At 59.3% G+C, this 9,624-nt stretch overlaps 1 pseudogene; it reads left to right on the top strand.

The window, feature by feature from the left end:
- Window positions 1–296: 296 nt before the first annotated feature.
- On the top strand, window positions 297–1,657 carry LOC144729524 (gap junction delta-2 protein pseudogene; annotated as a pseudogene).
- Window positions 1,658–9,624: the final 7,967 nt, after the last annotated feature.

A 9,624-nucleotide genomic window follows, 5' to 3' on the forward strand; every position in this document is an offset into this window, starting at 1 on the left:
CGGCACGGGGGGAAGATGGGGGAATGGACCATCCTCGAGAGACTGCTGGAGGCTGCCGTGCAGCAGCATTCCACCATGATCGGCAGGTAGGCGCCGCGCCGCTCCGCACGCACCGAGCGGCGCGGCTTCGCCCCGGGGTCGCGGGGAGGGAAACTTTGACGCGCGCCGCGTTCCGCGCTAACGCCGTGCCGAGTGTCGCGTGCAGGGCGCCTGCGATGCTACTGCTGCTGGTGCTGGTGGTGCTGGTGGTGGTGCTGGTGTGACGGAGACCGCTTGTGTGTCTCTGCCTTAGGATCCTCTTGACAGTCGTGGTTATTTTCCGGATCCTGATAGTGGCGATTGTGGGAGAGACCGTCTACGAAGACGAGCAGACGATGTTTGTGTGTAACACCCTCCAGCCGGGCTGCAACCAGGCGTGCTACGACAAGGCGTTTCCCATCTCGCACATCCGCTACTGGGTCTTCCAGATCATCATGGTGTGCACGCCCAGCCTCTGCTTCATCACCTACTCGCTCCACCACTCGGCCAAGGCGCGGGAGCGTCGCTCCTCGGTGCTGCACGCGCTGCTGCTGCAGGACAAGGAGATCCTGCACGACCTCTCGCCCGAGAAGCGAGACGACAGCAAGAAGACGAAGAACTCCATGCTGAACGGCATCCTGCTGCAAAACACCGAGAACTCGTCGCGCGAGCCGGAGGGCCACGAGGTGAAGGAGATCATGCACCCGACGCCGCTGATGCGGACGAGCAAGCTCAGGGGCCGCAGGCAGGACGGCATCTCGCGCTTCTACATCATTCAAGTGGTGTTCCGCAACGCGCTCGAGATCGGCTTCCTCACGGGGCAGTACTTCCTCTACGGCTTCAACGTGCCGCCCATGTTCGAGTGCGACAGATACCCGTGCATCAAGGAGGTGGAGTGCTACGTGTCGCGGCCCACCGAGAAGACCGTCTTCCTCGTCTTCATGTTCGCCGTGAGCGGCCTCTGCGTCGTCCTCAACCTGGCCGAGCTCAACCACCTGGGCTGGCGCAAGATCAAGCAGGCGGTGCAGGGCGTGCAAGCGCGGCGCAAGTCCATCGGCGAGATCCGCTCGCAGGGCGGCCCCGTCGGCTTCGGCCGCACGCACTCCAGCGAGTCGGCCTACGTGTGACGGTGGGCCGCGACCGCTGCCCGCAGGCCCTCGTGGGCCCGCGTGGGGCCGCGTGGGGCCGGGCACAGCGCCTCCCCTCCCCCCACCCGCCACTGCGGCGAGGAGGGAGCGACGCCGGCCTCTCGGGACGAGCCATTCTCACGGTGACGGTGTCCACCGCTATCGGCGTAGTCGTCACGATAATAATGATGATGATGACGCCGCCGCCGCCGGCATCAGCGTGGCCCGGCGCGGCCCGCGCTGCGTGGCGCGCGTACGACGAGACCGGAGCCCCCGTGGGGTCGCCGCTGTTTACATCTCGTGCCGCTGTGGCCGCGCGAGTCGCATGGTGCGTGTGTGTACTGTGTGTACTGTGTGTGTGTACTGTGTGTGTGTACTGTGTGCGTACTGTGTGTGTGTACTGTGTATGTACTGTATCTGTGTACTGTGTGTGTGTGCTGTGTGTGTGCTGTGTGTGTACTGTGTGTGTACTTTGTGTGTGTACTGTGTGTGTGTACTGTATGTGTACTGTGTGTGTGTACTGTGTGTGTACTGTGTGTGTGTACCGTGTGTGTATTGTGTGTGTGTACTGTGTGTGTACTGTGTGTGTGTACTGTGTGTGTGTACCGTGTGTGTATTGTGTGTGTGTACTGTGTGTGTGTACTGTATGTGTACTGTGTGTGTGTACTGTGTGTGTACTGTGTGTGTACTGTGTGTGTGTACTGTGTGTGTGTACTGTGTGTACTGTGTGTGTACTGTTCTCTATATGCAAGCATCGCCACGGGATACGTCTCGCGACCCGACCGCGTTTTTAAACTCGATCATATTTAAGGAACGCGATTGTTGACTTGAACTATACTTAATCTATGCGCAGCGACGTGCTTATGAATATATACGGCTCGCGATTTCCTAGATCTAATCCTAGGTCTTTCCAAAAACGCCACACGAAAGCTCGAGATACAAAAGCCATAACCACCACGGCGAGTTGGCTCCGAGCGGGCACGGCCCCCGCCCCCTCCCCTTGACGCCGCCGGCTCTGCTCGCGCCAGTGCCGCCGGCGTGAAGCGGACCCCCAGGGTGGGGCTGCCGTGGGGCTGGTGCTGCTGGTGCTGCTGGCGCTGCGCTGGGGCGCTGCGCTGGGGCGCTGCGCTGGGGCGCTGCGCTGGGGCGCTGCGCTGGGGCGCTGCGCTGGGGCGCTGCGCGTCTCGCGGGGCGCGGCGCTCGTCAGGCCGCGCGCTCCGCGTGCGCTCGCCACGAGGACCACGGAGCGGCGTCGCGGGGGGGGGGGGGCCGCGTCGAGATCACACGGAGGGGGGGGGGGCTCGGAGACCGCGTCCGTCAGGCGGCGGCAGGGCGAGGGGGGCTCCTGGGCAAGGAGACGAGCGGCTTTGGGATCGCGGCGCACACCGGGGTGGGTGTGGGGGGTGAGGGGGTGTGAGGGGGTGTGGGGGGTTGTGGGGGGTGAGGGGGTGTGGGGGGTCGCTCCGGGACGCGCGGTCCCCTCGCACGCCCGTGGCCGGGCGCGGTCACCGCGCGACGCGGCGATTGGCCCCCGAGTTTGACTTTGAGAGCAGCGCGCGCGTTGCTGCTGGAGCAGCCCTGAAGCTGCTCCAGCAGCAGCAGCTTCAGGGCTGCTGCTGCTGCAGTAGTAGCAGCAGCAGCTTCAGCAGCTTCAGGGCTGCAGCAGCAGCAGCTGGTAGCCCCGCGTCACGCAATTCACCGCAATGCGCGCCACCGTCACCGCAGCGATGGGGCTGGGCAGCAGAGAGCCGCGCGGAGCGCCACTGCGTGCAGAGGACACGGCGTGTCACTCACTCACACACACAGACACACAAACACACACACACAAACACACAAACACAGACACACAGACACACAAACACACAGACACACAAACACACACAGACACACAAACACACACACACAAACACACACAGACACACACACAGACACACACACAGACACACACAGACACACAAACACACAAACACAGACACACAAACACACACAGACACACAAACACACAAACACAGACACGCAAAACACAAACACAGACACACAAACACACACACACAAACACACAGACACATAGACACACAAACACATCACAAACACACAAACACACAAACACACAGACACACAAACACACATCACAAACACACACAGACACACAAACACAGACACACAGACACACAAACACACAAACACAGACACACAGACACACAAACGCACAAACACAGACACACAGACACACAAACACACAGACACACAAACACACACACACAAACACACAGACACACACACAAACACACAAACACAAAGACACACAAACACACAGACACACAAACACACAAACACCCAGACACATAAACACACAAACACACAAACACACAAACACACTGCGGCAGACAATCGCCGTGGGGCGGTGCGGCCGTGTTGTTGCAACTTAACCACCATCGGAGGTAATGGGGATGAGAAAGGTGAGGGGTGAGAATTGGTGGTTGTAGTTCGTGGTGGGGTTGTTAAGGTTCAGGGAGAGGGTGAGACTCGGGGTGTGGGGCTGACCTTGTTCGGGGATGCTGATTGGCTGCTGCGCTGTTGACAGAGCAAGGGGGTGGCGCTGATGATGGTGGTGGTGGACTGGGGAAGGCTGCGGGAGTGGCTCCCGACTTCACTGCCATTCCAGTCTCCCTCTCTCCCCCTCGCTCTCTCTCTCTCCATGAGCTCACTCGTGTCACGTGTTCAGAGCTCGTGCCCAGTGTCTGCTGCAGGCTCTGGCTGTGGGGGCCGCAAGTCATGGCACCAGCGTGTCTGCCCCCCACAGCGATACCAGCCCCTCCCCCCACGCTCCCCCCCCCCCGCTCCAGCGAGGACACCCATTCGCACGTTTCCCTTTGGCCTTGTCAGGGAGCTGCACACACCGCGGCACTGCGCGCACACCGCGGCATACCACGCAATGCCACACCGCACCACACCGCGCCACACCACACCGCGCCATGCCACACCACACAATGCCACACCACGCCACACCGCGCCACACCACACCGCGCCATGCCATTGGACGACGACTCGGAACAGAGTGGCGTCGTTTTATCGATCTCGGTAGTAATGCTGGGCTCCTGGAGCTCTGATGGGGAGAGACGCGTGCTGGTGGGTGGATTAGCAGTGACCGCGACCGCGCTCCACTGTGAGACACCACGCGATCGCCCTTCCCTCGCCACGCGCTCGCACGCGTGGCCAGGGAAGGGGGAGCGGGGGTGGAGCGTCCGCTATCCACGGAGAGACGGAACGAGGATCGTGCGCCCGTGGCGTGAGACGGCCAGCGACGCGCGGCCTCCCTCGTTCCTGTCGCTGCCGACCCGTGAGCTGTAGGGGGTTGGGTACTGACCAAGGATAAGAAGGATGGGAAAGTCAAGTATATTATGCATTTATAATCTAAAGCGAGAGACAGATGACTCGACGCGCGGTAGATCGCCGATCGAGAGAGAACACGTGAGTGCGATTTGGGTCGCAGCTTTGACGCGGGGGTGGGGGGGGGGTGAGAGCCTCTGGGCACGGGAACGCGGCTCGCTCGAGGCTCACGGGGATCATCCTCCGAGGCCCCGCGCCATCCTCGCAGCGCGAGTCTCCCGCTGTGAGTGTTGTTGTTACGGTAGTATCTTTGAGCTTTGTTGTGAATGTTGTGTCTGTAGGGGTTGAGTCTGTGAATGTTGTGTTTGTGAGTGTAGTAGTGTGTGTGGGTAGTGTGTGTGTGGGTGGTAGTGTGTGTGGGTAGGTGGTAATGTGTGTGGGTAGTAGTGTGTGTGGGTAGTAGTGTGTGGGTAGTGTATGTGTGGGTGGTAGTGTGTGTGGGTAGTTGTGTGTGAGAGAATGGGTGTTTGTCAATATCCTCCTGTGCGCTCGTGGTCGCCTGTTAGCCGCGTGATGCTGAGCGTGAATGACAACAGGCGACGCTGCTGATGGCCACTTTGAAGAATATTTCCGCTATAAATCAGCATCCAGGGGCGAGTCGGGGGGAGCCGCCACGGGCAGGCAACGTGCCGGGCCAGGGGCGCAGCCATCAAACTAAACTATTCCTTGTACTTTCAGGAGCGACCTGGCCACAAATGATAGCAAACAAAGTGGCTTATCACGTGGAAATGTATAGCAGCTAAATGCGGAGAGAAAACCCGGAGGACCCGGTGAAAAATCCACGCGACCACAGGGAGAGAGAGAGAGAGAGACACCACAAACTCCAAATATACAGCAGCAGCAGGCGTCGGGTCGAACCCACTGACTCCTGCGGGGCCACCAGGCGAGAGAGTTGACATCTCCCAGCCCCTGTGGGGTCACCAGGCGAGGGAGTTGACGTCTCCCAGCCCCTGTGGGGTCACCAGGCCAGCCCCTCCACACGCGACTCCACGGTTCCATCCAAGCGTCCATTCTATTCGGATGCCCTTCCAGCATCGCGTCCGCATTGTCTCGCATCTTGGCTGGCTCGCTCCTGCCGACCAACAACAGTTCCTCACGTGGGTCTCACGTGAAGATCCGCATATCGCGTGCGGGATATGCATTTGTGATCGTTTACCCGTGACCTTTGGCCCGGGGTTCACTCCTCCTCACCGCCGTGCAGCACCGCACACTGCGGTTAGCGGCACGCGGGTGCAGCGCTGCTGGGGGCGGGAGGAGATGGGAGGGGGCGGGAGGGGGCGGGAGGGGGCTCGGAGCCCGCGTGGATGCGCAGTGCGTGCCCGAGGCGGCGCGTGTCCAATTGCCGCAGCGTGAGACCACCACACCGCATACTCAGCGGTGTGGCGAGTGTGAATGTGCTGAGTGTGTGCTGTGTGTGTGTGCTGTGTGTGTGCTGTGTGTGTGCTGAGTGTGTGCTGTGTGTGTGGTCAGTGTGTGCTGTGTGTGTGGTCAGTGTGTGCTGTGTGTGTGCTGTGTGTGTGCTGAGTGTGCTGTGTGTGTGCTGAGTGTGCTGTGTGTGTGCTGTGTGTGTGCTGTGTGTGTAGTGTGTGTGCTGTGTGTGCTGTGTGTTGAGGGTGAGTGTGTTGAGGGTGAGTGTGTGTTGAGGGTGAGTGTGTGTTGAGTGTGAGTGTGTGTTGAGGGTGAGTGTGTGTTGAGGGTGAGTGTGTGTTGAGGGTGAGTGTGTGTTGTGGGTGAGTGTGTGTTGAGGGTGAGTGTGTGTTGAGGGTGAGTGTGTGTTGAGGGTGAGTGTGTGTTGAGGGTGAGTGTGTGTTGAGGGTGAGTGTGTGTTGTTGGTGAGTGTGTGTTGAGGGTGAGTGTGTGTTGAGGGTGAGTGTGTGTTGAGGGTGAGTGTGTGTTGAGGGTGAGTGTGTGTTGAGTGTGAGTGTGTGTTGAGGGTGAGTGTGTGTTGAGGGTGAGTGTGTGTTGAGGGTGAGTGTGTGTTGAGGGTGAGTGTGTGTTGAGGGTGAGTGTGTGTTGAGGGTGAGTGTGTGTTGAGGGTGAGTGTGTGTTGAGGGTGAGTGTGTGTTGAGGGTGAGTGTGTGTTGAGGGTGAGTGTGTGTTGAGGGTGAGTGTGTGTTGAGGGTGAGAGACTTCCCGCGTCTGTGTTCGTCGCCGTGAAGCTGCACGATGCACAGTGAGAACAGGGTGGTGGTGGTGGTGGTGGTTGTGGTGGTGGTGTTGTTGTTGACACTGCGCTGAATGGAAGTCCGTAGCTTCTCGGCGGACTGGCCGGCTTCAGGAAATGGTCAATTGAGGGTCGTTACTGCCTACCCCGAGTAATCTCGGGGTATACCCCGAGTTTTACCTGCCCAGAGTTTTACCTACTCTGAGTAATCTCCCCGAAACTTGACAGCCGCGTGACGTGCGAGCTGTGTTTACAGGGGGCGGGGCGGGGGGAAGGAGCTGCATCACGGGGGGCTCTGTCCCCGGGCTCTGTCCACGGGGGGCTCTGTCTCCGGGCTCTGTCCACGCGGGGATCCCGCTGCTTGGTGCGGGCTGGGCTAGGCTCTGATTTGCACCCCTCTAAATTCTACGCCACTTCTCAGTGCCAAGCAGCCTTTCTCACCGTTTCATTCCACATTCTGCCGTTTACAGTGCCCCGTGGTATCTGTGTTCGTGACACATCAGCGCAGGCGTGAGGGTGACATCGACCCGTGCACCGGCACATCTTGTAGCTCGTGATGAGAGACTCGCCCGAGAGCAGTCGCCCTCCTCTCACCGCGCGGGCTACCGAGCGAGCCCCTCCCCCCTCCCCGGCAGGCGGCACGCGGAGTGCGGGCGCACAGAGGCGCGACACCCGGGGAGTCTCCCTCGGGATTGATTCTCCCCAACTCCGACGATGCCGCGTGCCCGCTTGCCTCTCGCGACACAACCCACGTTGGCATCACATACGCGGTACCATTAACACGTACTGTGCAGGTAACACAACACACAGTACCCGTAACACACGACATACCTGTGAGACACAACACATGTTGAGGCTATACGGGGGGTCTTTGTCTATAACGCACGACTCCGTGTCGTGCTGGTGTCGCTCCCAGTGGAGGCTGCCAGAGCATCGTGTTCGTGTTTTGTGGGGGGGGGGGGGGGGGCACAGTAAGCCCACGGATCGGGGGTTGGGGGGGGTAGACGCGGAGTGACCGGCAGGGCACCGCGTGGGGCACCGCGTGGGGCACGCGCCACCACCCCCCCCCCCCCACCTGGTCTCGGTCTTCGTGGGGCTGCCGACCTCGATGCGCCATTTGACTGCACGCCGAGTTCCACAGCTCATCGCGCGGCTGCTCGGGGGATATTCGGAGGCGCGCGGCGACAGACCACAACGTGCCCGGTCTGGCGAGGCGCCGTGTGACATGAGCAACGCTTTCTCCGCGCTCATTGCAGTTCTATGATATGTCGTTTTGTATTCAATCGCTTGCTTTCATTTGCTTCCCTATCTCTTTTTGTATATTTTGGGTTTAACATATATATATTCCAGAGAAGCACCAAGTGTGTAATTCTCGCGCCGAGGAGGTAGCAGCCCCCACCTCTGATCGTCTCCAGGGGGAGGCGAGCTCGCGGTGCCCCTCGATCGCCCGGAACATCAACAAAGCGATCACGGCCAGCGCACGGGGAGGGGCAGTCGCTTCGCAAGCAGCAGATGGTGGGGCCGAGTCCAGCAGTCAGCTCGATGTGTCCCGTGTCTACCGGGAGCCTGTACAGCACGGCCGGTGATTATTATTATTATTCTAAGTTGCGGTTACGAGTCCCAGCAGTGCCGGGCTCCACCGGCCCGTGATGAGCGCACAGCGGTCAGGCCGTGCACCGAACGTGCACCGAACGTGCACCGAACGTGCACCGAACGTGCACCGAACGTGCACCGAACGTGCACCGAACGCACCGCACATTTAACGCGCGAGTGCGTGTGACGCGCGCTCGCCGCGCTTGAACACAACTGCAGTGCAGGGTGGTGATGTGCGCGCTCCCCTTCTCTAGTTCTCGAGAACTGGTGCTACCGCGTGTGTATCGAATCATAGGGTCGCCACTTCAGAGGTACGAACATCTGTGACATATCATGGGAAGAATACGGAGACTATTTTCTCACAAGACCGCAAGAGCGGAGACATTGTGGATGTCTCGAGTGGAACGTTGTTGTTGTTGCTGTTGTTGTTGTTATTGTTACGCATGACAAACCCCGGGACGTGTACTGTCCCGAGATGACGACACATTTCCCAGGAGAGCAGCTACCTCAACAAGAGGACGTCCCCCTGGCAGTCCAGGACACGTGCAGCAAACGCTGCCGGGCACCGTGGCACGAGCACGGCGCGCGCGCCACGTGCTCCATCACGCGCGGGGGCCGAGCCGCGCCACGAGGAGCCGCCGTCGCTTCAGGAGGAGAAGAATGAGCCCTTTGTGACGTCAGCGACGCGGAGACGGCTCCGCGCGCGCTCTATGCACGCGGCTCGGAGCCAATGGGAACAGAAAAGTTATTTTTCTTAACTCAAGCTAAATCTTTGCATTTTAATAGCCTATATTAAGCAATAATTCGTACAAAACGACTGGATCCGCAGCACTGAAGAAGACTTCGAGCATTGGCGAGGAGTCGGAGGGGTTCGGAGCCGTGGGACCGATTGCACGCGTGGAGTAGGCGATGTTTTATAGGCGATGTCTCAAAAAGCGCATGTGTTGTTCATTGTCGTGTTAATGGTTTCGGGCCGATATGTTACTGTTACTTGCCGAGTCAGATGGTGGTAGCTTCACCCACGTTTCTTGTTGGGTTAGGCCAGTCGGTGGTGGTTTTATACCAAGATTATTCTTGTCATCACCCTCCACCACCCGACAAAATTGTCAAGTTTACAAAGATATTATTATTATTATTTACACACGTGCCAATGTATTGATCAAATTCTGACCGATAAAGCTTCAGTTGCTGTCCGGTGGTGGCTCGAGACTTCTCGCGGTTGAATTCAACGTCGACGTGGGACGACGTTTTGCCCAAACTGTTCAGAGCTTGACCAGGAGGAATCGAGTGGCATAAGCCTACCACGTGGCCTAACCCAACGACGAACATGGA

The sequence above is a fragment of the Lampetra planeri genome, chromosome 33 (assembly GCF_965212315.1).
Source record: "Lampetra planeri chromosome 33, kcLamPlan1.2.h2, whole genome shotgun sequence".
Lineage (NCBI taxonomy): Eukaryota > Metazoa > Chordata > Hyperoartia > Petromyzontiformes > Petromyzontidae > Lampetra > Lampetra planeri.